Source organism: Erythrolamprus reginae, chromosome Z (genome assembly GCF_031021105.1).
Source record: "Erythrolamprus reginae isolate rEryReg1 chromosome Z, rEryReg1.hap1, whole genome shotgun sequence".
NCBI lineage: Eukaryota > Metazoa > Chordata > Lepidosauria > Squamata > Dipsadidae > Erythrolamprus > Erythrolamprus reginae.
In genome coordinates this window covers 114,156,515-114,183,584 of record NC_091963.1, presented here as the reverse complement: position 1 = coordinate 114,183,584, position 27,070 = coordinate 114,156,515, and the positions used below count along the sequence as shown (strand labels likewise).

The 27,070-nt window shown below is 40.8% G+C and overlaps 1 protein-coding gene across 3 annotated transcripts in view; it reads left to right on the top strand.

The window, feature by feature from the left end:
* Positions 1-4,897: 4,897 nt before the first annotated feature.
* PHOSPHO1 (phosphoethanolamine/phosphocholine phosphatase 1) overlaps positions 4,898-27,070 on the top strand; it is a 33,774-nt gene continuing 11,601 nt past the window's right edge. For 2 of the 3 annotated variants that reach the window (XM_070726225.1, XM_070726229.1), the window contains exon 1: positions 5,359-5,674. The gene's annotated coding sequence lies outside the window, so the exon portion shown is untranslated. Of the gene's footprint in view, positions 5,039-5,358; positions 5,675-27,070 lie in introns of those variants that run through there. The other variant, XM_070726226.1, reaches the window with a different exon arrangement.

Below are 27,070 nucleotides of genomic sequence, written 5' to 3'. Positions count from 1 at the left end.
AGAGACATTAGGACAGGGGACGGAAGGCATGCTGGTGCACTTATGCACGCCCCTTACTGATCTCTTAGGAATCTGGAGAGGTCAACCGTGGATAGTCTAAGGGTAAAATGTTGGGGGTTAGGGGATAACACTACAGAGTCAGGTAATGAGTTCCATGCTTCGACAACTCGATTACTAAAGTTGCATATTTTTTTTACAGTCAAATTTGCTCACTATCTTGCTCACTATTAGCAGTGCTCAAAATAAATGAATCAACTGGGCTTCTAGAGTTTCATCAGAAACCTTCTGGGGGATTATCTGACTTCTTTCTTGTCAGTCCCAACTGGCTAACAAGGTTATTTGTGATGGGCAGAATCCAGAGGGGGTCCTTCAATTTGCTTAGAAGGGTGGAAAAAGTGAGCATATTTTATTACCCTGAAACACACCTAAGGGGAATATTTGAAATTTGCCAACAAATAGTTTCATTATAAACACAATGGTAGGTATTGTAGTTGGTGTAACTAAAACTCTAGTTGGTATGCATTGCAATATTGACTTAGCGTGGTTTGTGAATACATATGTTTTGAAGTGGCTTCTTTGCACTAGATTTCTTTGCACTAATCACATGCCTGAAAAGCAAGTGTAGTTTTTAAGCAAAAAAACCCCTGCCGGTTTGCTTATATATTAGACCAGAAGTGTCAAGCTCAATTACATTGAGGGACGTATCAGGGTTGTATTTGACTTTGGAGACCAAGGTAAGTGTGGCCAGTTTGAGAACACTCATGTCATGGGCATCTATGGTGACCAAAGTACTCTGCCAGTGAAAATGGGCTCTCAGGTTCTGTTTTTGGCTGCAATGGCTTCCTGCAATCCTCTGCCAGCAAAAACAGAGCTCCAAGATCCATTTTTTATTGGCAAAATCACTGCAGGCCAGTTTCTTGTTGTTTCCAGGACAGTTCCATGGGCTTGATCCAGCCCATTGGCCTTGAGTTCTAACCCCTACATTAGACTGATTCTGGCTAATTTAACAAATCTTAGTCATCCAGATCATGGTTGTCCCAAAGGTGCTTTTTCAAAAGGCAGCTTTTCCTTGAAGACATTTTGCTTCTAAAGAAGCTTCTTGGATGACAAACAAAATATCTTCAAGGTAAAACAAAGTCCAGTTGCCTTTTGAAAAAGCATATTTGGTACAGTGATGTATGTGGTATCCCAGTATTGGTGGCGCAGTGGTTAAAATGCAGTACTGCAGCTAATTCTGCTGACTGCCAACAGTTTGATCCTCACTGGCTCAAGGTTGATTCAGCCTTCCATCCTTATGAGGTCAGTAAAATGACCCAGATTGTGGGGGCAATATGTGGACTCTGTAAACAGCTTAGAAAGGGCTGTAAAAGCTCTGCGAAGCAGTATATATGTCTAAATGCTATTGCTACTTTTATTTAGGATAACAATTGGATTCTTAATAATGATGTGATGAAAATTTGGCAAAATATAAGAAAAATATCATCTTTTCATTCTTCTTCTAGAAAAATTATGAATATAAAAACTAGAGTAAAATTACTCTATGGTATTGAGTAAGAACGTAGAATAAACACTTTTTTAAAAGTCATAAAATGTGTAGCAAACAAATTTATTACAGGAATGCATAGCCAGCTGAAGAACAACCAGAAATTCCCTTAAAAGAACATACTTCAGGCATTCTTCAACTAATTTCTTAAAAGATCTATAATTTTTCCTCCAGGCAAAAATAGTCTTGTAAAGCCCACACCCTGGGCTTTAATGACCTGTTTCTCTTATCTCTTTGAACCATGTGGAACTGAATTAGAAGTTTGTGCAAAACCAAAGCTGCTAAGAGCTGTCCACAAAATGCTAAGGTAGAGGCAGACTTGTTTAACATGCCAGTTTTTTATATAGAAGCCTGTAATCCAGTGTTTTTACAAAGAAGCCTATAATCTAATCTAATGTTCCATGTGGCAGACTTTGAAATTGATAGGTAGCCATTAGTGTTGCAATGTTTCCCAATTATGGTAACCTTTGAAGAACAAGCCTATTTTTGTTTGTCTGATTTTCACAGGGGTACTAAAAGTTATCTACCTAGCATGTAACCCAACATTTTTTGAAGTGTGTGTGTATCATAGACTTGGGTCAAATACTGTCAGAAGCAGATGAAGCCATTTCTAAAAACGGAAGTTGCTTCAGTTTAATGTGGTAGTCCTTCAATTAATATATGATGGATTGTTAATTGATTTCATCATATTAAAAATGTGCTTTCTGGCAACTCTTGAAATGGCTTGGGGACGAAACCCAAGAGTTGAGGTTGGGTACATATTGTACATGTTTGTAAGATGCTTAAATTGAAATTTACCATTTTAGAATAGAATAGAATTCTTTATTGGCCAAGTGTGATTGCACACACAAGGAATTTGTCTTTTGTGCATATGCTCACAGTGTACATAAAAGAAAAAGATACATTTATCAAGAATCATGAGGTATAACACTTAATGATTGTCATAGGGGTCAAATAAGCAATGAGGAAGCAATATTAATAAAAATCTTAAGGATACAAGCAACAAATTACAGCCATACAGTCATAAGTTGGAGGAAATGGGTGATAGGAATGATGAGAAAAAACTAGTAGTAATAGTAGTGCAGTTTTAGTATATGGTTTGACAGTGTTGAGGGAATTATTTGATTAGCAGAGTGATGGTGTTCAGGAAAAAACTGTTCTTGTTGTGTCTAGTTGTCTTGATGTGCAGTGCTCTGTAGCGACGTTTTAAGTTGAAACAGTTTGTGTCCAGGATGTGAGGGGTTAGTAAATATTTTCACTGCCCTCTTTTTGACTCGTGCAGTCTGCAGTGGAAGGCAGTTTGGCAGCAATTGTTTTTTTCTGCAATTCTGATTATGCTCTGAAGTCTGTGTCGGTCTTGTTGGGTTGCAGAACCAAACCAGACAGTTATAGAGATGCAGATGACAGACTCAATGATTCCTCTGTAGAATTGTATCAGCAACTCCTTGGGTAGTTTGAGCTTCCTGAGTTGGCGCAGAAAGAATATTCTTTGTTGTGCTTTTTTGATGAAATTTTTGATGTTAGGTGACTATTTTAGGTCTTGAGATATCATGGAACCCAGAAATTTGAAGGTCTCTACTGTTGATAAGATCATTTTAAAAATGATCTTATACTAAGAAACATAGTAATTTCTACTCTTGACGTACTAATATTTTAGATATAAGAGGGAAGAAAAAATGAAAATGTTATTAGATAGGCAAACAGATTTTCCATAAGCTACTTTTCCATTGCTTTTGAACTGGAGTTGGGAGAACCAGCCTTGTTAAAACTATTCAAGGCATCTGAGGTCATACTGAATTTTGTAACCTGTAAAATTGGAGCCTGATGTGGTCTGGTGAGCTGGCACGTTTCATTGAGCTATTTATATTGACTTGGAATTCTGTAAATCAATTTGTTTGCCTACAACCAAATCCTCAGGCAAGTATTCATCGTATTTATAGTTTCCTTCTGGGAGGTTTGGAGTTGGATGGTAATAAGACTTGAAGGATAAGTGGTAAAAGAAAATGGAAAATTAAGAGGGAGAAGTAAATCTTTAGATCTTTAGAGTCAATTCAGATCTTTGAAGTGACAACACTCAGATTAATTTTATTCATTTATTTAATTGACAAATTCATTTGCCACTCAATTCCCAACAATTTATAGGGATTGGAGATTGTGTTTACTTAAGCAGATTTCCTCTCTGATGTATTTCTAAATCGTGAAATCAGCACAAATATGAGAGAAGGATTGGCAGTGCTAGGGAGAGAGGTTAAAACAGAATAGAAATAGAATAGAATTTTATTGGCCGTTTGATTGGACACACAAGGAATTTGTCTTAGTGCACATGCTGGCATCAAAGAAGCATCTGTTTAGGATTTTTATATAAGTCACAAGCAAAGTTCAACTCCCTTGAATATTGTTGACCTTTATCTAGTTTTAACCATGTGCTAACTGTTATTCGATTTCTGCATATAAATTTTAACAATGTCAGTAAACTGGAACTTCTGTTGTGGATTTGTCTCACCTGACAACAACACGTGACTATTGCCTTTAGATTACTAAGTTGATCAGTAGCATTTATGTACTGGGCTTATTTGCACGAGTTGGTGGATCCTGAGTGAATTTTCCTGCCTTTTATCATGTTTTATAGATTTGTTTTTCCAGCAAAATGTGCCCATATGTGAACATTTGTCCAGTCAAGAGAGAAAAGATACTACAATGTTATATTTCTGTTTATTTTAAGACTCCCATTTATTCCATTGCTTAGGACATTGAGCCTCATTCTTACATGTTCTTTTGGTGGAAATATTTTTTTTTTCAGCATTGCTTTCTTTTATTGTGAATTGATGGTGCTCAAAACGGAACCTCGGATTTCCACATGCCTTCATCTGTAAACTAGCATACTATTGTTCCCATATCTTGTTAATAAACTGGAAATATTCTGACACTTTCCAAATATGGCTTGGTTTCTGTTATTTCCATCAAAAGTTGGGCTCCAGCTTCACGGTATAATTTTTATAGTCTGGATGGGATAGATTTGCAAAATGCTGAAACTTTTTCTGCACCCAGTGTGTTTTATAGCATCTCTATTGGGTCTTAAGAATCAGCTTCTTTATGCATTTCCAAATGTAACACTGTAGAACAAGGATTTTAAAAATCGTAGAACTTTGTCACCGTTCCTGCATTCTGAGTTTTTCCTTTACTTCATCTGACTCACTGTATTTTATTACCTCCGCTGATCGGCGAAGGCCATTTACAGAGTGTAGAAGAAATATACAAGTATAAGGGGAAGGAGGGGATTGTTTTTGGGCGTTGCACGAAGACTTAAGTTTTATCAGAAGAATCTACTTGTTCTTTGCTGGAGATTGCCAAATAGCGGAGGTGGCTCAAGAAGTTCTTGCTTGTCCGGGTTGCTCCACAGAGAAAAGGATGGGTCTGGGCGGGCAGGCGACCTAGTTAAAACTTACTTAGAGTCTGGCAGCGAGTGGCTTTATCGTCAGAATGGCGCGAGCACAGGTTGGTTTTTCCTCTTTCTCCTTCACACGTTTGCCCGCATTCCCCTTCTTCCTTTGCAGGCATGCGTGGCAGTAAACTTAGCTTTTTAACCTTCGGCGTGCATGAAAGGTCTGAAGAAGAGCTCGTTGTCCGCGGGACAAACTTCGGGGCAATTTCTGTATCCGCGGTGGTCTCGAGATGCGCAGAGGCAGGCAGGGCGGGCGGGCAGCGCTAATGGATGCTTTTTTTCCTCCGTCGCGATCTTCTCTTTTGATCTGTGATCACGGGCCGTTCCTATTGGCCGTTTCCCTTGTGACGTCTGGGGACTGCGGTTGTCCTATGTATCAGGCGCCGGGCTTAGTTTCCGTATCTTAAGAAAGACCGGAGATCGCGGGGCTTCTTGTCTGCTGCAAGGAGAGGCAGAAGCCAAGAAGAGCCGGGCCTGCCCTTCTCGCCATCCCGGTCAACGGGGATGGGGACAGCTCTCCACTAGACTCCACTGCCAAACTGGACGGGGGGAAGAAGGGGAAAGCTGCTCCCACCAGCCGAAGTCAGAACCATGCTGTGACCAAAGTTGGAGTCTGAAGCGAAAGTAGACCCCCCCTTCCCACTTACCTTCACTCCCTTTTACAAGCGGGATCCGATCTAAAAGAACACGTGAGTCTGCCGCACATTGAAGGAGGAGGAGGAGGAGGAAGGGAGACTTCAGACTTGCCCAAGGGCAACGGGGTCGCGGTGGTTGGGATGGTCCCCAGTGCGAGCGGCTGCTGGAAAGGTGGCAGCGAGCGGCAAGAGGAGATTGCTAGCAGTTGATAGAAGCGGGAAAGAGGGGAGTAAGCTTTCCTAGTAGCTTTTATCACTACTGGGGGTTACGGTGGCCTCATAAGTAACTTAGTTCTTGGAGCAGGTGTGCGGTTTTTCCATCTCTTATTTTTCATTGCATTTGGGGTGGAGGATCGGCAAGGATGAGGGGATTCTGAAAGAAGTGCGGAATCCAGTGTTGACTTTAGGTGTCATAACCATTCAGCCTAAACTGGTCCAGTCATGTGGTTGCAAGTTCGTCTTCAAATGAGGAAGGAGTTTCCCCCTTTAGAGGGATTTAAAGCGACAGTGGCAAGACTCTAAAGGATTGGTTTCTGGTCAATGCATATGTGTATATTTGGCACCAGTTTTGTAATAAAGTTAACATAGAAGTGGGTATACATGCCCAAAAGATCTGACCAGGTTTTCCTTCACTTATCCATTCCCAGAGACCACTAGTCACACTTCAAACAGCCTCTCTTCAATTATCTTGAGAGCATTTGTTTATGAATACCCTCCCTCCCTCTCCCTCCCTCTCCTTCTCTCTCCTTCTCCCCGCTCTTTCACACACCCCTTTCTTTCTCCTTTCTTCTTCCTTCCACTTTAAATATATTAAAGGGTTAAATAAGGTTCAGGAGAGAAGTGTTTTTAATAGGAAAGTGAACACAAGAACAAGGGGGCACAGTCTGAGGTTAGTTGGGGGAAAGATCAGAAGCAACATGAGAAAATATTATTTTACTGAAAGAGTAGTAGATGCTTGGAACAAACTTACAGCAGACGTGGTTGGTAAATACACAGTACAGTATTTGAATTTAAACATGCCTGCGATAAACATACATACATCCTAAGATAAAATACAGGAAATAGTATAAGGGCAGACTAGATGGACCATGAGGTCTTTTTCTGCCACCAATCTTCCTTCCTTCCTTCCTTCCTTCCTTCCTTCTTTCTTTCTTTCTTTCTCTCTCTCTCCCTCCATTCCTCCATTCCTCCCTCCCTCCTTCCTTCCTTCTTTCCTTTCACAGTGTTTGTTTTTCATAGGCAACTACAAGCTGGTCATTTGTTTATATGTCACTTCCATTTTTGCCCAGTCCTTTTTTCCATCTCCTTTTGCAATTTATTTGGGGGGTGGCGTGGGGGGTGGCAATGTGACCTGGACTGACTGTGTATAGTGGGGAAATTGTCTAGGAGATTCCTACCCTATAACAATCCTAAAATTAGGGCAAGCAGAGCATGGTAGAAATATTGCAGTAATTATGTCCTACCAGTAGGCAGAGATCGGATTTCTCAGTGCCTGGATGGACAGATCCATCCTTCATATATTTTCCTTAGCTGTATGGGAAAAGATGCAAGTGAAACTAATACATAGAATAACTGCCCCTGGAGGTGGGCCAAGGACTAACATCTGGTCCACTGGGTGGAAGGGGAGGAGGCAAAAATATTTAAAGGCTGTAATGCAGGATTTGGGGCTACTTACTCTGAGAGAGCAGCCCTAGGACCAATTTCTGACATTGGCATAAACTCAGGGTTACAGGAGACAGGCTGCAAGAAAAACAAATTAGCAGGCTGGCTGGACTGGGCAATTTCCTAGTCAACTCTTCAGGCTAGAAGAAAGTATTGTACGAATTTTGGGATCTGGTAAGTGCAAGCTACAGGTAAGGAATACTCATGCTAAGAAAGCCTGGGCATCCTGGATGGAAAGGAAAGAGGCAGGTAGTCAGCATTAACAAATACATACAGGTTTGCTGCCATTCAGCACCAAATCTACATTAGGATGGTAGAGGTTTTGTTGCAGGATCCAATCTGAATTGGTCACTGGGACTAAATATTTATTCATCCAGGTTTTGGGGCTCATGCTTGAGCTCATGGGATTTGTATATTCACCTTCATTTATGAGAACTTTACTTTTTTTTAGTTTACTTTAATTCCTACTGTTTTAAGGTATGGTATGCACAATGATGGGCTATGAGCCGGAACGCTAAATTGGGCTCACCGACGCGGCTTGTAATTTCTTGTAGGACCAGCGCGATTTTCATGCTGCACCTGTGGAGATAGCAAAATTGCGCCCGTGTTTCGGTGAGGTTTTACCTGCGGCTCCATGCGCAATTTTGCTACCTCCACAGGTGCAGCAGCAAAATTGCGCTGGTCCTGCAAGAACTTTCGAGCCAAGGCGGTGAGCGAAATTTAGCGTTCCGGCTCGTAGCCCACCGCTGGGTATGCAATGTTTTTCATTCCATGTTGCAGAATACAAAGAAGGGTTTATTCAAGGCTATTAGCTGGACAAAGCTTTGAAGCAAAGTTTATCTTGTAAAATCTTATGAGTTTAATTTACCCATATGCTCCCCCCCAAAATGGCATTAATGTTCACAGAAATGATGATTAGAGGCCCTGATCAATAAGAATTCTAGAGGAAAAAGAAAATTTTCAAAAGTGCATTGGAAAAGCATATGATTCTAGACAAGGTTTGCTTTGTCTCTGTTTAAAAATTCTTTTATATTTTAATTTTCTGAAAAAAAATACAAAATAGAGATTTAAAAGAAGGGAAATTTGATTATTTTATAAGCAATATTGTATATTCACTAGAGTTATTTTTGCAAATCAAACCCAGTGCAGGAGTTATACCATGCAAGTTAAGTCAATGTGCACTAGGGCTTTATTTTGTACAGTGTGTTCCATTCCAGATCTGTTCCATGGACCCAGCACAGAACTTTACAATTGTTTTTCTGAACTGATAGTTTAGAGTAGTTTTTATTGGCTTAGTACCAAATATGCATGACACAATTTGTTTAATAATTACTGTACCATATAGATGGACATGTACTACACCAGTCATCTAGTCCCAATGTTCAGCATGACAGCTCCATTACCCCCAGTTTGTAAATAAAATGTATACAATAGTGACTTGTACTTTCAATATATCCAGATGGAATCAAATTGGAAAAAGTTACTCTGGAATAGTGTGTTTTAATCTTAGTAATTTCAAGATATGTAGCTTTCAACTCCCAGAATTTTCACAGCCATTCTGAAGGTGAAGTCCATATATCTTGAAATTGCCAAGTTTTTGAGAAAGGGTTTCTAGAGCAAGAGTTGAATCTGATGCCAATATTGGTTAAATGTTAACAAGGAATAGGAAAGTATGATTATGGAATGCTATCTTTCCCCTGTCTTATACATATATGTTTATCTACGACTATGACTCTCTGAGTTGGGTTGGTTTGGTTTTAAGAAGACGCACAAATTGCACTACAGAATTATATCTTGCATTAAGTCCTTGCTTTTTCTTGGGCAAGCCCAAATACCTGTCTTATACATATATGTTTATCTACGACTATGACTCTCTGAGTTGGGTTGGTTTGGTTTTAAGAAGACGCACAAATTGCACTGCAGAATTATATCTTGCATTAAGTCCTTGCTTTTTCTTGGGCAAGCCCAAATACCTACACAATCCCACACAACCCACACTGAGTTTCCTAATCATAAATGCATGTGGACAATCATTGTTTTCCTTACACGTCTGCCAAATACTCACCCACATAGTCTTACCCATATCAACCTAACACTGTTTTCACCCAATTATTACCACCCACATTTGCTTCTATTAATCTTTACAGCATTTCAGCTTCTTTATTGTAATGCTGTAAACATCAGGCCTATTTTTTCATAATCTTCTACGGCAAAGCAACAGTGAATTTTAAGTATCTTTGTGACGTGTGTATCTTTAGTGTATGGAAATCCATCTTAGACAAGCAAGCTGTTTTCTGCATGAAAGAGTTGGTGATGTAAATTAAGTTTGCAAAAATCTTTTCATTTCTTTCTTTTTGCAACTACTATATATTTCTGTATCCTCTTATTGTTTTTTTTTCTTTTTGAGTTAGACTCTTCTCCATCTCTCTCTCTCCCTCTCCCCCCCTCTTTCTCCCTCCCTCCCTCCTGAAAGGGACACTCACAGCCCAGTCACTAACAGAGAAGTCATATGTTTATTTATTGGCAGAGGAAGGGGGTGCAGAGTACATCAGCAATTTCAGTGAAAAATCCACATTGAAAACTAAATTTAGAAACTACCAAAATACTTTCTCAAATCCCTCCCTAATGAAAATCAGTCCATTAAAAAGGAATCAAAATCAGACCTTGTACTATTTTCCATACTGGTTGGTTATAGAAGTTGACCAACATCAATTTCCCTGTTAAAAATAGTCCTTGGGGCATTCAAACTACATATTGCAATCTATCATTTCAATGGCACGAATTTGCCTGTGAATTTGGCTCTTGTTTTCTCTTGCAAAGTTTTCGGAATGATTTCTAAGTCACTTTATATGCTGAGAAGTGCTACAGTACAAGTAAATGCTAGGTGTTAAATACATTTTAAAAAATTCTTTTAAAAAATATATATGGTGAAACAATGTTTGGGACATATTTTTTACTATAGGAGAGAATCTTGCTTGTGTGAATGACATCCTGTTCCATGCAAATATACGGTGAGAAAAACTACTGTATTTTTCAGTGTATAAGACGCACCTAGATTTTAGAGGAGGAAAACAAGGAAAAAAGTATTCTGAACCAAATGGTGTAGTATTATATTGTTTAATAAAATACCAGTGTAGCAGAATACCTTTTACAACCATGTATATTGTTTAAAAGCATGTAGACTTTTTTGAAACCATGTATACTTTTTACAAACTTCAAACTTGACAGCTTCAAAACTTGTGGACTTTAACTTCCAGAATTCCTCCTTCAGCTCTGCTAGCTCAAAAATGGGAGTTGAAATCCACAAGCCTTAAACTTGCCAGGTTTGAAGAGTCTTGCACTCCTAACCCCTAATTCTGCGGAGTCTGCGGAGAGGGGCGGCATACAAATCTAAATAATAAATAATAAAATAAATAAATAATTCAGGGGTCTTCAAACTTGACAGCTTCAAGACTTGTTGACTTCAACTCCCAGAATTCCTCCTTCAGTCGCAAGCCTTAAACTTACCAGGTTTGAAGACCCTTGCATTCCTAACTCAGGGGTCTTCAAACTTGGAACCTGGTCTTCAAACCTTCACCGAGGCCATGGCGCATGCCCCGGTCACGAGCGAGGAGTCCCCTCTCACCTGCTTCCCCGATGGGGAGACCCATTTTCCCCCAGCGAGGGCCGCTTCCCCCGTGGCTCAACTGGTCACATCGCTGCGAGGACTGGGGGGAGGCAGGTGTATGGGAAGGTCCCCGATTCTGCCTCCCTCTGCCTCCCTCGCGACACCCCAAGATTGAGAGTGGGACAGGGGACTGCCCTCCTGGTGCCCAAGGGCCAGCGCTGCAGCGGGGGTGGCTCCTCTCTGTGGGCTACTTTCCCACGCAGGGTTTGATGTAAGGATGCCGCTGAGGGACAAACAGCAAGCGGATGGATCGGCCTGGCTTTTGCCCATATGGAACTTTTCCCTCTGAGCAGATTCGGATGATTTTTATTCACACACACACACAGAGGCCACCAGAGGCCACTCTGCAAATAAAATAGGCTTTTTTTTAGTATACTTCCCCTTTGAATGGAGAAGCTCAGTGCCTTTAAAAACATACCATTGAGGATCTTTGGGGGTGTGTGGAAGATGCTGCCTACCCTCGCCTGCAGCCCTAACTAGCTCGCAGCTCGCAAATTTATTTATTTATTTATTTATTTATTAGTTGGACTTGTATGCCGCCCCTCTCCGAAGACTCGGGGCGGCTCACAACAAGTAAAACAGTCACAACAATCCAATTAATTAAAATATTTAACGATTTAAGAAAACCCCATGTAATAGCAAACACACACACAAACATACCATATATAAATTAACGTGCCCAGGGGAGATGTTTAGTTTCCCCATGCCTGACGGCAAAGGTGGGTCTTAAGGAGTTTTCGGAAGGCAGGAAGAGTAGGGGCAGTTCTAATCTCCGGGGGTAGTTGGTTCCAGAGAGCCGGTGCCGCCACAGAGAAGACTCTTCCCCTGGGACCCGCCAACCGGCATTGTTTAGTTGACGGGACCCGGAGAAGGCCCACTCTGTGGGACCTAATCGGTCGCTGGGATTCGTGCGGCAGGAGGCGGTCTCGGAGATATTCTGGTCCGATGCCATGAAGGGCTTTAAGGGTCATAACCAACAACAAATAAAGCAGCAGGCAACCGTATTAGTGGTCTCCGGTTTAGATAGGGCTACCACAACCTCGAAAACCTTTGGACAGCAATGGCTTAAGAACGTCACTCTTATTTGATTGTCTGAGATATCCTGAAAGTTATTGGCTTCCAAGAAACAGTCAAACCTGACCATGTAATTTTCCCAGGTTTCTCCGGCTTGATTGAAAGGCGTCGGTGGATGTATGAAAGAAGACATAGTAGCTTCTGTTGCAGTCTTTTCCCTTGTTCTGCTTTTGAATCTGATGCCTCATGTTCCCTACTTCCTTCTGGCCAGGATGGATCCCTTTGTCTTGGTTTTATAAAACTCTTCATCATTCCACCTTCATCGCCAATGTTGGGTTCCGATAGGGAAGAAACAGGAGACTGGTGGAGCGACTTTAGCTATTTATTAGATTACACAGGAAGTGACTCCCAGCAGCAGTGTACAAAAGGCAGGGGGTTTAAATAGGGAGCCCATCTGGCAGGGAACCCATCAGAATTTTCCTACTTTATTTCCCTGTCCTGGACTGGAGTGAAAACTTCCTAACTTCTTCTAACATCTTGAATCTGCAGGAACAGTTTTGGCTTAAGAATAAAGCAGCTGATCCAGCATCACTTATTCATCTGTCTGGAGCAAAAGCTAGTGGTCCGAGGAACATTTGGGGGAGAGGAAACATAGAAACATAGAAACATAGAAGACTGACGGCAGAAAAAGACCTCATGGTCCATCTAGTCTGCCCTTATACTATTTCCTGTATTTTATCTTACAATGCATATATGTTTATCCCAGGCATGTTTAAATCCAGTTACTGTGGATTTACCAACCACGTCTGCTGGAAGTTTGTTCCAAGGATCTACTACTCTTTCAGTGAAATAATATTTTCTCACGTTGCTTTTGATCTTTCCCCCAACTAACTTCAGATTCTGTCCCCTTGTTCTTGTGTTTACTTTCCTATTAAAAACACTTCCCTCCTGAACCTTATTTAACCCTTTAACATATTTAAATGTTTCGATCATGTCCCCCCTTTTCCTTCTGTCCTCCAGACTATACAGATTGAGTTCATTAAGTCTTTCCTGATACGTTTTATGCTTAAGACCTTCCACCATTCTTGTAGCCCGTCTTTGGAGATGGTGAATAGGTTCCCCTTTTCTTCTGCTATTCAACTTGCCTCTAACAAGTATCTGATATCTTCTGAAAGACTTCCTTAAGGCATTAGGTCCCCCTCCCTCCCTCCCTCTGCTTTCAGGATAAGCCCAAATATTGGCATGACTCAGCAGAGCTATAGAGAATAACTCTGCTGACGTTTTCCCTGTGTTTGGGCTGCAAGCTAAGAAGCTGCTTGGGAAAGGTTAATTTGGGACACAGATGGCATCCAGCCATTGTTTTTCTTCTCAACCCAATGTTGCCTCTCCAAAACCTCTTGATAGGGAGGGACTTTGCAAGTGCTTTGTCTAGTACCCTCCACCCTTTCATAAAAGCTGGCGGTCAGTACACAGAACAGCATGTGCTTCTTTGCTTTCCTTCTGCTCTTTTTCTTAAAATAGACAACAATCTCATCTGTGTATAGGAATTCTGAAAGAAAATATTTCGGGGTAAGGGGATGTCCTCCTCCTTCTGATCTGCTAAAAACAATAATCATTACTTAGAACAATCACGTTTTTTTGACAATGGTCAGGGTAGCTTTTTAAAAATTTTCATCTTTTAAAATTTTAATGTTCATCAAATCCATATGTCAAAATTTGCTTTTGTTTTTTCCTCTGTCTCCCACAAAAAGCCTGCAGATGTACCAGTAGATGAATTTCTTCAGTGATTTTTTTCTCATGAAGGCTATGAGCCTTGGCCATCGTTTCCAGTTTTGTCCCTTTAGCCAAATGTCCCAAAAGTGCTTTTCCAGGAGGTACCTGGACTTTCTGCTTTTCTTTGAAGAAATGTCTTGGATGAGGAGCAAAACATCTTAAAAGAAAAAAAACCCAGAAACTCCAGTTGCCTCTTGAAAAAATATCTTTGGGACAGCCATGACCTGGATGACTGAGAATCTCTATAGACCTCAAGCCACATATTTTTCCATTGATCCAATATTTTTCCAATATACCATATTGATTTTTTTAAAAACTTTTGCCCAGCTCATTATACAATTTTTAATTAGTCCATCTTCTTTTTTCAATTTTAACAAACCTCTTCCCTTTACCCAGAAATTGAAATCTAATCACTACCCTGTAATAAAGAACATAAAATTATTCTACATAGATCCATTCCATATAAAATCAGAGTGTGGTTTGCTATCTGTTATGTAGCATTCATTCATGTCTATCTCTCTCCTTTCCTTGGGAGATCAGAATGATATGTTTAATACACTCTCCTTCAAATGAATCTTTATAACAATAGCAACCTGTGAGATTTGGGATCAGTCACTATCGTCAAGCCAAAGGAATATTGTCATCTCTCATAGAAAAACATGAATCTTAAAATGGTTTTTTTTGTTTTTTTATATTATTTTTATTAATTTTCACATTTTCCATATAACATTTTCCAGCAGATCTTTATCCACATATCCACATTCATATTAATACTTATATTAATTATACATTGCTTTTCCTATTATCTCCTCGTCCATTTCCATCTCACATTGTCTCTTAGTCTTTCTTTTCTGATCTTTTCCATATGGGTTTTTACGATCCTAAAACTACGCAATCCTTGCTTTCTTGGAAAATGTATCTGCTAGAAGGAGTCTGAACTTTATTTTATTTATTCATTCATTCATTCATTCATTCAATTTTTATGCCGCCCTTCTCCTTAGACTCAGGGCAACAACATGTTAGCAATAGCACTTTTTAACAGAGCCAGTGTATTGCCCCCACAATCTGGGTCCTCATTTTACCCACCTTAGAAGGATGGAAGGCTGAGTCAACCTTGAGCCGGTGATGAGATTTGAACCGCTGACCTTCAGATCTACAGTCAGCTTCAGTGGCCTGCAGTACAGCACTCTACCTGCTGCGCCACCCCGGCTGTTCTACTGCAGCTCCTGCAAGTTCCTCCTTACCTTGTTTCTTTTAGCATTTTTGCTAAATAAAATATCCTAATAAAAGCGAATCAAAAAAGCTACCCTTGAAACACTTAGGAATGGCTTCCTTCTTGTTCTTTCGGAATGCCTCCCTTGGCATCTAGTGACTGGACATTAATTTTCTGTTGAAACCATTTTCTGGATTTGGGGTAGGATGACTCTGGCACTGAGTCCCTTTGCTTGAGCAACTAGGAAAAACAGCAGGACCACCTCTGCTCTACCAAAGGATTAAGTGAAGGCCTCAGTTGCTAAAGCCATGATGGGTGGCAAAGGCCAAGCATTTCATAAGTTTGGCTATTTTTAAAAAAATATTAAACTTAAGCCTTAAATTTCTTTAGGCTACCTGTGACTCCCTTTCTGGAGTTTGTGTAATACAGTGTTCCCTCAATTTTCGCGGGGGATGCGTTCCGAGACGGCCCACGAAAGTCGAATTTCCACGAAGTAGAGATGCGGAAGTAAATACACTATTTTTGGCTATGAACAGTATCACAAGCCTTCCCTTAACACTTTAAACCCCTAAATTGCAATTTTCCATTCCCTTAGCAACCATTTAGATTATTACTCACCATGTTTATTTATTAAAGTTTATTTAAAAAAAATTATTAAAGGCAGACGAAAGTTTGGCCATGGCATATGACGTCATGGAGTGGGAAAAACCGTGGTATAGGGGGGAAACCCGCGAAGTATTTTTTAATTAATATTTTTGAAAAACCGTGGTATAGACATTTCGCGAAGTTCGAACCCGCGAAAATCGAGGGAACACTGTATTCCTTAATCAGAAAGGAAACCATGTAATGGATGAATATGAATGTATGCAGTAAACAATGTTTTTGATTCCAAGATCTAGTTGGTGAATCAAGGATCATGGGAAACACCCGGGAGTTTGACTTCGATGACTGCTTTTGCCTTGTTGCTCATGGCTTTAGTTTTTCCTTACTGGCAATCTTAAATATAGTGTAAGAAACAGGCTGTGTTCCTCCTTCCCAGCAGTGCTGGTGAGGATTTTCTCCAAAAGGGAGAGTTCGGCATTCATTCTTCTTGTGTTCCTCCACATTGAAATCCTCAGCCAGATGCTAGTCAGATGCATGGTGAGTTGGTAAAACCTTGCATGCCCAAGAATCTGATCCCACTGTGCTAGGGGCACATCAGGGAAGGACTGTCCGGTGCTATCGGTGTGCCCTCCGAAGCCATTGCAGAGATGCATGCGCAGAAGTGAAATCAGAAAAAAACGCTGAAATCTCACCCACGTGAGCATGCGCAGAAGCAAAATCTCATGCGGGGGCACATGTGCACACACATCCCTAAAATCACTACTAGAACAGAGCGCCTTAACATTCCAGTAGCAGGCCATCACTGGGGCACATGCACAACCTCACGTAACACCCTTATTCAGCACAGTTTGTGGGTTGGCAGAAGTGGTGCTGGTGGAAGTACAGGGAGCAACCCTTAACAAGCTATGGGAAGAAGCCCTTTGAGGGATCGCTGCAATAGAGTTCGCCATTTGCAGGAAATGCATTGCTGTTCACACCCAGGTACCCATTTGTACCTTGACCACCTAGGGAAAGGCTAAGAAGGAGCTCCCTTATCTTATCAAGGCTGCTCTGCCTGTCTGCTGTTCCTGGATAGTGAAAGCAATTCACTCTTAACAGGCATCTCCATTTATGGCACGCAATGGTACCAAAGAAGGAATAAATTCAAATAAAGATAAAAACATAGAAACCTAGAAGATTGACAGCAGAAAAAGACCTCATGGCCCATCTAGTCTGCCCTTAAACTATTTCCTGTATTTTATCTTACAATGGATATATGTTTATCCCAGGCATGTTTAAATTCAGTTACTGTGGATTTATCAACCGCGTCTGCTGGAAGTTTGGTCCAAGCATCTACTACTCTTTCAGTAAAATAATATTTTCTCATGTTGCTTTTGATCTTTCCCCCCAACTAACTTCAGATTGTTCCCCCTTGTTCTTGTGTTCACTTTCCTATTAAAAACACTTCCCTCCTGGACCTTATTTAACCCTTTGACATATTTAAATGTTTCTATCATGTCCCCCCTTTTCCTTCTGTCCTCCAGACTATACAGATTGAGTTCATTAAGTCTTTCCTGATACGTTTTATACTTAAGACCTTCCACCATTCTTGTAGCCCATCTTTGGGCTGGTTCAATTTTGTCAATATCTTTTTGTAGGTCAGGTCTCCAGAACTGAACACAGTATTCCAAATGTGGTCTCACCAGCGCTCTATACAGCGTGATCACAATCTCCCTCTTCCTGCTTGTTATACGCCTAGCTATGCAGCCAAGCATCCTACTTGCTTTCCCTACCGCCTGACTGCACTGTTCACCCATTTTGAGACTGTCAGAAATCACCACCCCTAAATCCTTCTCTTCTGAAGTTTTTGCTAGCACAGAACTGCCAATACTGATCCATGCAAAATAATTGCTGCTCCTCAATATTTTATCACACAGTTTTATTCCCTGATAATTCAACCACAGCGCTGCACTTTCAGCTGCCAGCTCAAGAAAGTGAATTGCCCCCACTCAACGTAGAGAACTATGGCAGGAAAGAGGTGATTTTGACTCGCAATTAGCTGTTCTGAATTCTTTGACTTCTCTAAAATGAAAAGAATGAAGCTTGTTTTAGCCCACAAAGGACATTTTTTTTCATGTACCAAGCTTTCATAAATTTGAATGCATGGGTGGATTCAAAGAAAAGGCTAGGGTTTAAATGGCAAAGGCAAAAATTCTAATATTCAATAGAGTCCAGCTATCCAGCGATCATTAGCATTGCTAGGGCTGTGGGTCACTTCCTTGCCCACTAAATTCCTTCTACCTGTTGTCATTAAAAATAAGAGGTGTTTTTTTAATGGAAAACCAGCATAGTGCAAAGTAACCACATCTCCCCGCAAGAAAGTCATTGCAACTAATATATAGTAAATCACATAGGTTTTGTGGGGAAATGAAAACAGCAAGTGGCTGAGGTCCTGTGATTTCTCTGAAAGCCTATCTAGAAAAAAAGGAACATTTGCTAAGCTGTAGAAATATGTCAGACGCTGCTTGAGAAGATGATGTTAGGGGGAAACTTTTCTTTGGGAAAATGAGCATTATGTCCATTTTGTGATATGGATGCCTCCATGTGCTCCCCATTTTGAGAGGATGCGAGGATCACACTCTTGAAAACCCAAATGTGTCCAAAGGATGCAAATGCAGATCACCCGTGGGGAATTTTCACAAGTTTAGGTAGTAGAACTGATGGGTGAAATTTTGGCTCTCCAGACAGTGTGATGGTCTTGGGCGTGAGTGATGGTAGAAAAGGAGAGTTGCTTTGAATGTAGACAATAGCTGGAGGAGAGTGCTGACAGGCCAGCAGTACCCTGATATTCTTGATTTCAGGCAAGAGCCGGGGTGGCGCAGCAGGTAGAGTGCTGTACTGCAGGCCACTGAAGCTGACTGTACATCTGTAGGTCAGCAGTTCAAATCTCATCACCGGCTCAAAGTTGACTCAGCCTTCCATCCCTCCGAGGTGGGTAAAATGAGGACCCGGATTGTGTGGGTTAGTTAGTTATTCATTCATTCATTCATTCATTCATTCATTCATTTGTTTATTTATTTATTTATTGGATTTGTATGCGGCCCCTCTCTTAAAAAGTGCTATTGCTAACATGTTGTAAGCCGTCCTGAGTCTAAGGAAAAGGGCGGCATAAAAATTAAATAGATAGATAGATAGATAGATAGATAGATAGATAGATAGATAGATAGATAGATAGATGATAGATAGATAGATAGATAGATAGATAGATAGATAGATAAACTAAGCATTGGTGGTACAATATTTCCAAGTTGAGTATTGCTTTCTGATGGATTGAATCCACGCAGCTAGTTTTTTGTACATTGCTGTACATTGTAAGAACCTGGCCAAGGTGATTTATTTGTGCTTTAGCATGTGTGAATGCAGTCCCCATGTTTGAGGTTTCTCTAAACATGACATAAGCCATGGAAGGGGACCAGTACTTTGCTCTATAACAAAAAGATACGGCCAAGGAGTGGGAGTTATAGAAATGTCAAGACTATCAATCCTAGGTCTAGAAAGCTTAGAACTACGATGCCTAAAAAACGATCTTAAGTATTGCCCACAAAATCATATGCTGCAACGTCCTGCCTGTCAATGACTACTTCAGCTTCAACCGCAACAACACAAGAGCATGCAACAAATTGAAACTTAATATTAATCGCTCCAAGCTTGACTGTAAAAAATATGACTTTAGCAATCGAGTTGTCGAAGCGTGGAACTCATTACTGGACTCAGTAGTGTCAACCCCTAACCCCCAACATTTCTCCCTTAGACTATCCACGATTGACCTCTCCATGTTCCTAAGAGGTCAGTAAGGGGCGTGCATAAGTGCACTAGCGTGCCTTTCGTCCCCTGTCCAATTGTCTCTCCTTATCTCATATATAATAAATCTTTTCTCCCTTTCATATATCTTCTCCTCTACTTTTATTTCTTTTCTTTATATATAATACTTCATGTCTATCCTCTTCAATATGTATTGTATATTATACAAAATAAATAAATAAATAAAATAAATAAAATATCCTTCCTCTTTTAGGGCAGGGGTGAAATTCAGCAGGTTGTGACAGGTTCTGGACAACCAACAGAAGAAACTTTGAGTAGTTCGTAGAACTGGCTAATAACTCTTCTGACTGGCCCCAGAGTAGGGTGGGAATGGGGATTTTGTAATATCCTTCCTCCAGGAATAGGGAGGGAATGGAGATTTTGCAGTATCCTTCCCCTGCCATGCCCACCAAGCCATGCCCACAGATAGTGAAGGGCTACTAAAATTTTTACTACCACACTGCAGGCATGGCTTATGCAGGACGCCCTGCATTTTCTTTCAACATCTTTCAGTGCAAATTGGGTGCTCTGGGGTAGAGCTCCATTTTCGCTACCCCACTGCATTCCACCCCACCCACCCCGTCCGGGCCGCAGCCCAACCCTGCCCACAGAACCTGTGGGAGGGGGGAATTGAATTTCACCCCTGCTTTTGGGCATGCATTCTGGGCATTTCACATGTCAAAAAAGGGGAGCAGGTCTTCCTTTGTGGAATAATGGCCACCAACTTGACTTTTTGTTCTCTCTATTCCCTGGAGACGTCCCTATTATGATTTTGTACCCCTTTGTAGACAGTTTTTTTCTGGCTATCCCATTACTATAACCACCACCACTAATCAATCTCTAGTTGTCCCTTCATTACAGGAACCAATCAACCAGCATTCTGTAGCAACAAAATAAAGCCTATTGTCAGTGAACTCTTTCAGGACATGCCTTTTATGTTTAGAATGAGCTTTTTAAAATTCTTCTTTTGTGCTTTTGCAAACCTAAGCCTGCTTTTACCTTCCATTTGCTCAGGAGTGGTTTTCTTTAATTACCAACGCTACAAAATACCATTTTTCTTAGCTCTTGCATAACATGAGAGGTTTTGCCTGGTTTTATTTTCTGGTTTGCGTAAAGCAGGAAGAATGTGAAGAAAACAACGCCTGCGTGTAAGAGGAAGAGGAAAGTTCTGCTTATGTCAACAGCTTTTGTTTCATCACTGCAGGTAATCAATGGGCTAACATCTTTTGTGCTGAATGGCTGGTCCTGCAACTTTCTGGCCCATAATTCTATCATATTCCAGTGTAAAGTAAAACTCAAAAGAGTGTCTGTACCTTGGAGGAAACTGGGTTGGGATTAGTTGGAGTAAGGGTGATTTCCAACAAGGAGGGAAAGGTGATCAACAGGAAACCGTGTTCCTCTGCGTTACAGCGTTACAGCACATAGTAGAAATAAAGAAGAGAGGTGCAAAAGCTTGTAACAAAGATTGTGGTGGAAAGGTGGCCTTTATCTCATTAACTAGGATACGAACCAGCCACCCACCTTTCTCACATGATAGAGGGATCCCAGTTACAGACCTTGTGGCATTGCCCATGCATTGTGCTTTTCCTCTGCCCAGATTCCTGCAACACAGAGGAAATAATTGCAACTACCGTATTTTTAGGACTATAAGATGCACCGGTGTATAAGACGCATCAAGATGTCAAAGAAAAAAAGTTTTTGTCTTCCACAGCCCCTGGGAGCACTATGCAAGGCTCCCAAACCGCCTGTGTGCCCCATGTTTTGCAAAAATGGGGTAGGCAGAAGGTTTGGGCCTGCAAAGTGTTCCTAAGGGCTGGGGGGAGGCAAAACCACCCCCGTTTTTGCAAAAGACTTCCCCCTTTTCACTCATCTTTTGCAAAACTGTGGTGGGCAAAGGGTTTGGAAAGCCTGCAGAGTGCTCCTGGGGATGGGGGAAGGCAAAAATGCCCAGCTTTTTTGCAAAAAAACCAGCCCATTTTTCATCTTTTATTTTCAAAAACTGGGGTGTTTTTTGCCTTCCCCAGCCCCCGACACACCAACATTTCCACCTTCTTTTAGGGGAGAAAAAGGTGTGCCTTATACTCAGAAAAATGCGGTAGATACTTTAACATATTGTCAAAGTCACAAAATAGTGTTGCTAATTTTAGGTGGGCCCAAAGTATCGATAATTCATCTTTTTAAAGGTAGAGACCGTGTGGCTAAGCCTGTACAATCTGTTGGTGAATTTCTTGAAAAAAGGAAGGTTCAGTCTGCCTGAAACCAGGATGGCTGATCCAATCTCAGTGGCCTCTTTAGGGCCGTATCTTTCCATTCATTTGTGTCATCGTGAGTGGGATGTGAAGATAATTCACTGTCTTTGAGGTTTGTCTTCCTTGGGCTGGACTATAAATGCTGAATGCAAGGAACTGTGTGTGGCAGGTTGTCCCCAGCACTAAAAATAAAACCCACAATTTGCAGTGCCACATATTACTGAACTTAATTGCTGCCTAGGCGTTGCATACATGTTCTGCATAATGCTTGCCAACCTGGGGGCAGTCTAGGACAGAGAATATCCTGTGGGAGAGCACAGTGGGAGAAAACCACGCTGGACTTCCTGATGCTAGAATTATGCCATCTGCTGGTGTCGATACTGTACTCCAAGAACATATTTTATGAGAAAACTAAGAGGGACTGGATAGACAGCCATTCTGATTTTACTGCAAAAAGGTTATTTATTATTTTATTTTATTTTATTTTATTTATTTATTTATTTTGTCCAATACACAATGAGGGTTTTAGTGGGTATATATCTATATACACGTAGTAAAATACATGATGAAGGTTATAGAGGAGATACTCATAGTAAAATATATCTAAGAAATAATAGAAAAGAAGGTATAGTAATAGAACATATCATTGAAAGAATAGAAGAAGAGATATAGGAATAGAAGAGAGGTATAGGAGATATAGGAGAGCAATAGGACAGGGGACGGAAGGCACTCTAGTGCACTTGTACTCCTCCCTTACTGACTTCTTAGGAATCTGGATAGGTCAACCGTGGATAATCTAAGGGTAAAGTGTTGGGGGTTTGGGGATGACACTATGGAGTCCGGTAATGAGTTCCACGCTTCGACAACTCGGTTATTGAAGTCATACTTTTTACAGTCAAGTTTGGAGTGGTTAATATTAAGTTTAAATCAGTTGTGTGCTCTTGTGTTGTTGTGGTTGAAGCTGAAGTAGTCGCCGACAGGCAGGACGTTACAGCATATGATCTCGTGGGCAATACTTAGATCTTGTTTAAGGCATCTTAGTTCTAAACTTTCTAGGCCCAGGATTGAAAGTCTAGTCTCGTAGGGTATTACCTTAGCGCAAACTTTAGAGTTTCTCTCTGCATTGAGTTCAAGCTTTCGATCGAAATCTGTTACGGTAATCAGAGCCTGCTATTGCCATTAAAGATTTAATTCCTCCCTCCGTTAGCCTTTCCTTTTCCCAAATTGGACGAATCATCAGCGTTGATAGCAGCCTGACTCGTGTGCTTCCTCATTTCCTGTAGATCAGGGGTGTCAAACTCAAATCGTTACAGCAGCATCACATGATATATTGGGATTCCCCCCCACCCACTTCACTAAACTGGGCATGGGCTTGGGTTTGACACCCCTGCTGTAGATCTCCCACAAGTTCAAGGCAGCACATGAGGAAGGGAGTCGCTCTTTCTGTTTTCATGCATACAATGTGATGAGGTAGGCCAGGTTTGGTAATAGTAAATGGCTCAATAGTAAGGCTCAAGCAGAATCATGAACTGAAGTCTCTCCCAGCTCTAGTACACTGCCTTACTTAGTGCCCAGTGAAGGGCTACCAAACCTTTTACCACCACACTGTGGGCGTGGCTTATGCAGGACACCCTGAATTTTCTTTCAACATCTTTCAGGGCAAATTGAATGCTCTGGGGTGGAGCTCCATTTTTGCTACCCCACTGCGTTCCCCCCATCCGGGCAGTAGCCCACCCCTGCTAGTGCCCCACATAGTCCATTCTTTAATCCAAAACATATGGAGAGTTTTGGTTTGCAGAAAACTGAATTGGCATTAAGCAGTCAGTAGAATCCTGGCTGCAGAAGGAGGTCTTTGAAAGCAGACTGCAGATTAAATGCTTAATGTGACACGAAGGGGGGGAAAAGAATTAAGTTCGTAAGAAGTAAAATTGTTAATTGTATTTATATAAATTCATTTCCATTACATTGAAATATACCCTGCACTAAACTGTCCTGTCTACTTTCTGAGAGAGGTTTTCAAGCATGTCATTCAAAGGTCAAGAGTAGACTCTTCAACTCTCCTATCTCCCAAAGTTACACCTCTTTATTTTAAGGGAGCATATATGATAGCAAAATCTTTCTGGATGTTCTCATGATAGAACTGTGGGCAGACCACCTTACACATGAGCTTGTTTTGTATGTAAGTCAATATTGCTTTGTTTTGCATGCTTGCTGGAAAAAAAATTGTCAGAATTTGCAATATAAACAGGTGGGCTGTACATTGGCTGGCAGTCTGAGCATTACAAAGGAAACTAGTGGATACAGATATGTTACATGTCCGAACAGATGATTGTGAAAGCACAATCTTTGTATTGCCCAAATACTTCTATTCCTCATCAAGATTGAAGAAACCTTTTCAGTTAGTAGATAGCAGAATCTGATTAGATATCTATGCACAGGCTGGAGACTCTGTGAGACATCACAATTTTATCTCTCTTCATCTTAACATTCAAACAATAAATGGATCCTTCGATGAATGTATATGGGGCTTTAAAGAAATATCACATCAAGTATAGGAGAACATTCTTATCAGTGCAACTGGTGCCTTTAATTCTTTAAAAGCAGGTATTGCCTTATTCAGAGGATTCCTACAATCCCTGCTATATTCAAATACATTCTTCAGGGACAAATGGCAGGTTACACAGGATATTTTTTTCTGCACCTAAGGGGTCAGTAGAGCACAGGAGATAAATAATTTCTCCTTTTCAAAAGGTATAAATGCCCAACAGTGTCAGCAAGTTAGCAATGCATGCTAATTTATATAATTTATAATTAATTTATACAGTTATCCAAATGTTGATGTCAGTCTGCATAATTTGTAGTTCTGTAATATTCCTAGCTCTAGGAACTTTCAATACACAATTAGGGTTTTAGTGGGTATATATCTATATACACATAGTAAAATACTCATAGTAAAATATATCTAAGAAATAATAGAAAAGAAGGTATAGTAATAGAACATATCAATGAAAGAATAGAAGAAGAGATATAGGAATAGAAGAAAGGTATAGGAGATATAGGAGAGCAATAGGACAGGGGACGGAAGGCACTCTAGTGCACTTGTACTCGCCCCTTACTGACCTCTTAGGAATCTGGATAGGTCAACCGTAGATAATCTAAGGGTAAAGTGTTGGGGGTTTGGGGATGACACTATGGAGTCCGGTAATGAGTTCCACGCTTCGACAACTCGGTTACTGAAGTCATATTTTTTTACAGTCAAGTTCAGAGCGGTTAATATTAAGTTTAAATCTGTTGTGTGCTCTTGTGTTGTTGTGGTTGAAGCTGAAGTAGTCGCCGACAGGCAAGACGTTGCAGCATATGATCTTGTGGGCAATACTTAGATCATGTTTAAGGCGTCTTAGTTCTAAACTTTCTAGGCCCAGGATTGAAAGTCTAGTCTTGTAGGGTATTCTGTTTCGAGTGGAGGAGTGAAGGGCTCTTCTGGTGAAGTATCTTTGGACATTTTCAAGGGTGTTAATGTCTGAGATGTGATATGGGTTCCAAACAGATGAGCTGTATTCGAGGATGGGTCTGGCAAAAGTTTTGTAAGCTCTGCTAAGTAGTGTGAGATTGCCAGAGCAGAAGCTACGTAGGATTAGGTTTACAACTCTTGAAGCCTTCTTGGCTATATTGTTGCAGTGGGCTTTGGCACTTAAATCTTTTCTTATTAGCATACCACGGTCTTTAACCGAGTGGGGATTATCTGTGATAATTTGATTATTCAGTTCGTATTTGGAGTTCAGATTCTTCTTCCCAATGTGTAGGGCAGAGCATTTGCTAGTTGAGATTTGGAGTTGCCATGTATTAGACCACTCAGAAACATACTTGTTTATATTTTCTTGAATAAGAGCAGGTCTTGAACTGAGTAGGAGAGAGAATCCTGTTTGTATTTCTTAAAGCAGGAAATTAGTTGTTTGTTGGCTGGCTGGCAATTTCTATCGAATCAGGATTGGATAAAGGAGCTCTGATTTCTATTAGTGCCAGATGGATGGATAGAGAGAATTGGCTGGAAAAGCTGAACTAGTTGAATGGCAAAGTCTGTTCAGGGGACTTGCCATCCAAAATAGCTGCAGTATATGTAGGTGAAATGCCTCATTGCTAGAGAGGATTTGGGATAGTTTGTTCTTCCTCTGAGCTGTCCATCTTGTTTTTATTTGTCCCTAGGGAATAGTTTTGGATGGAATAGGATAGGTTTGCAAATGGAGGGGGGGGCAACAAAGAAGCAACCTCACCTACAAAAAGATATTGACAAAATTGAACGGGTCCAAAAACGGGCTACAAGAATGGTGGAAGGTCTTAAGCATAAAACGTATCAGGAAAGACTTAATGAACTCAATCTGTATAGTCCGGAGGACAGAAGGGAAAGGGGGGGACATGATCGAAACATTTAAATATGTCAAAAGGTTAAATAAGGTCCAGGAGGGAAGTGTTTTTAATAGGAAAGTGAACACAAGAACAAGGGGACACAATCTGAAGTTAGTTGGGGGAAAGATCAAAAGCATCATGAGAAAATATTATTTTACTGAAAGAGTAGTAGATCCTTGGAACAAACTTCCAGCAGACGTGGTTGATAAATCCACAGTAACTGAATTTAAACATGCCTGGGATAAACATATATCCATCCTAAGATAAAATACAGGAAATAGTATAAGGGCAGACTAGATGGACCATGAGGTCTTTTTCTGCTGTCAGTCTTCTATGTTTCTATGTTTCTAACCTGTTAGGACAGTGTTGGCAAACCTATGGCATGGGTGCCACATCTGCTAGCATGCGAACCGTTGCCCTAGCTCAGCTCCAACATGCATGTGGTGCTGGTCAACTGATTTTTGGCTCACATAGAGGCTCTGGGAGGGCGTTTTTGGCTCTCAGAGAGCCTCCAAGGAATGGGGGAGGGTATTTTTACCCTCCCTGGGCTCAAGGGAAGCATTTGGAGTTTGGGGAGGGCAAAACATGAGCCTACCCTGGTCTTTAGGTGTTATGCCAATTTCATCGCATGGGTGTACTGTATATATATATATATACATATATTATTATATTATAATAATAAAGTATTTATTTATACTGTCGTATTGAGAAATTTATCTTCTTCAGTTTTTCAATTCCAAATTGGCAATTGTTCTGAGCGTGATCAAGGTCCTAACATAGTGTTGGAGAAGTTAGGAAACAGGCCATTTCTGGCCTCCAGAGTGTCTCTGGGGGCTGAGGAAAGCTGTTTTCACCTTCCTTAGGCATTGAATTATGGGTGTGGGCACTCGTGCAGGTGCAATAGCGTGCATACATGCTCTTTTGGCACCTGAAGAAAAAGAGGTTCTCCATCCATGCGATGAAATTCGCATAACACCTAAAGACCAGGCCCAAAACACATAACAATCCCCAAAACACACCCTCAC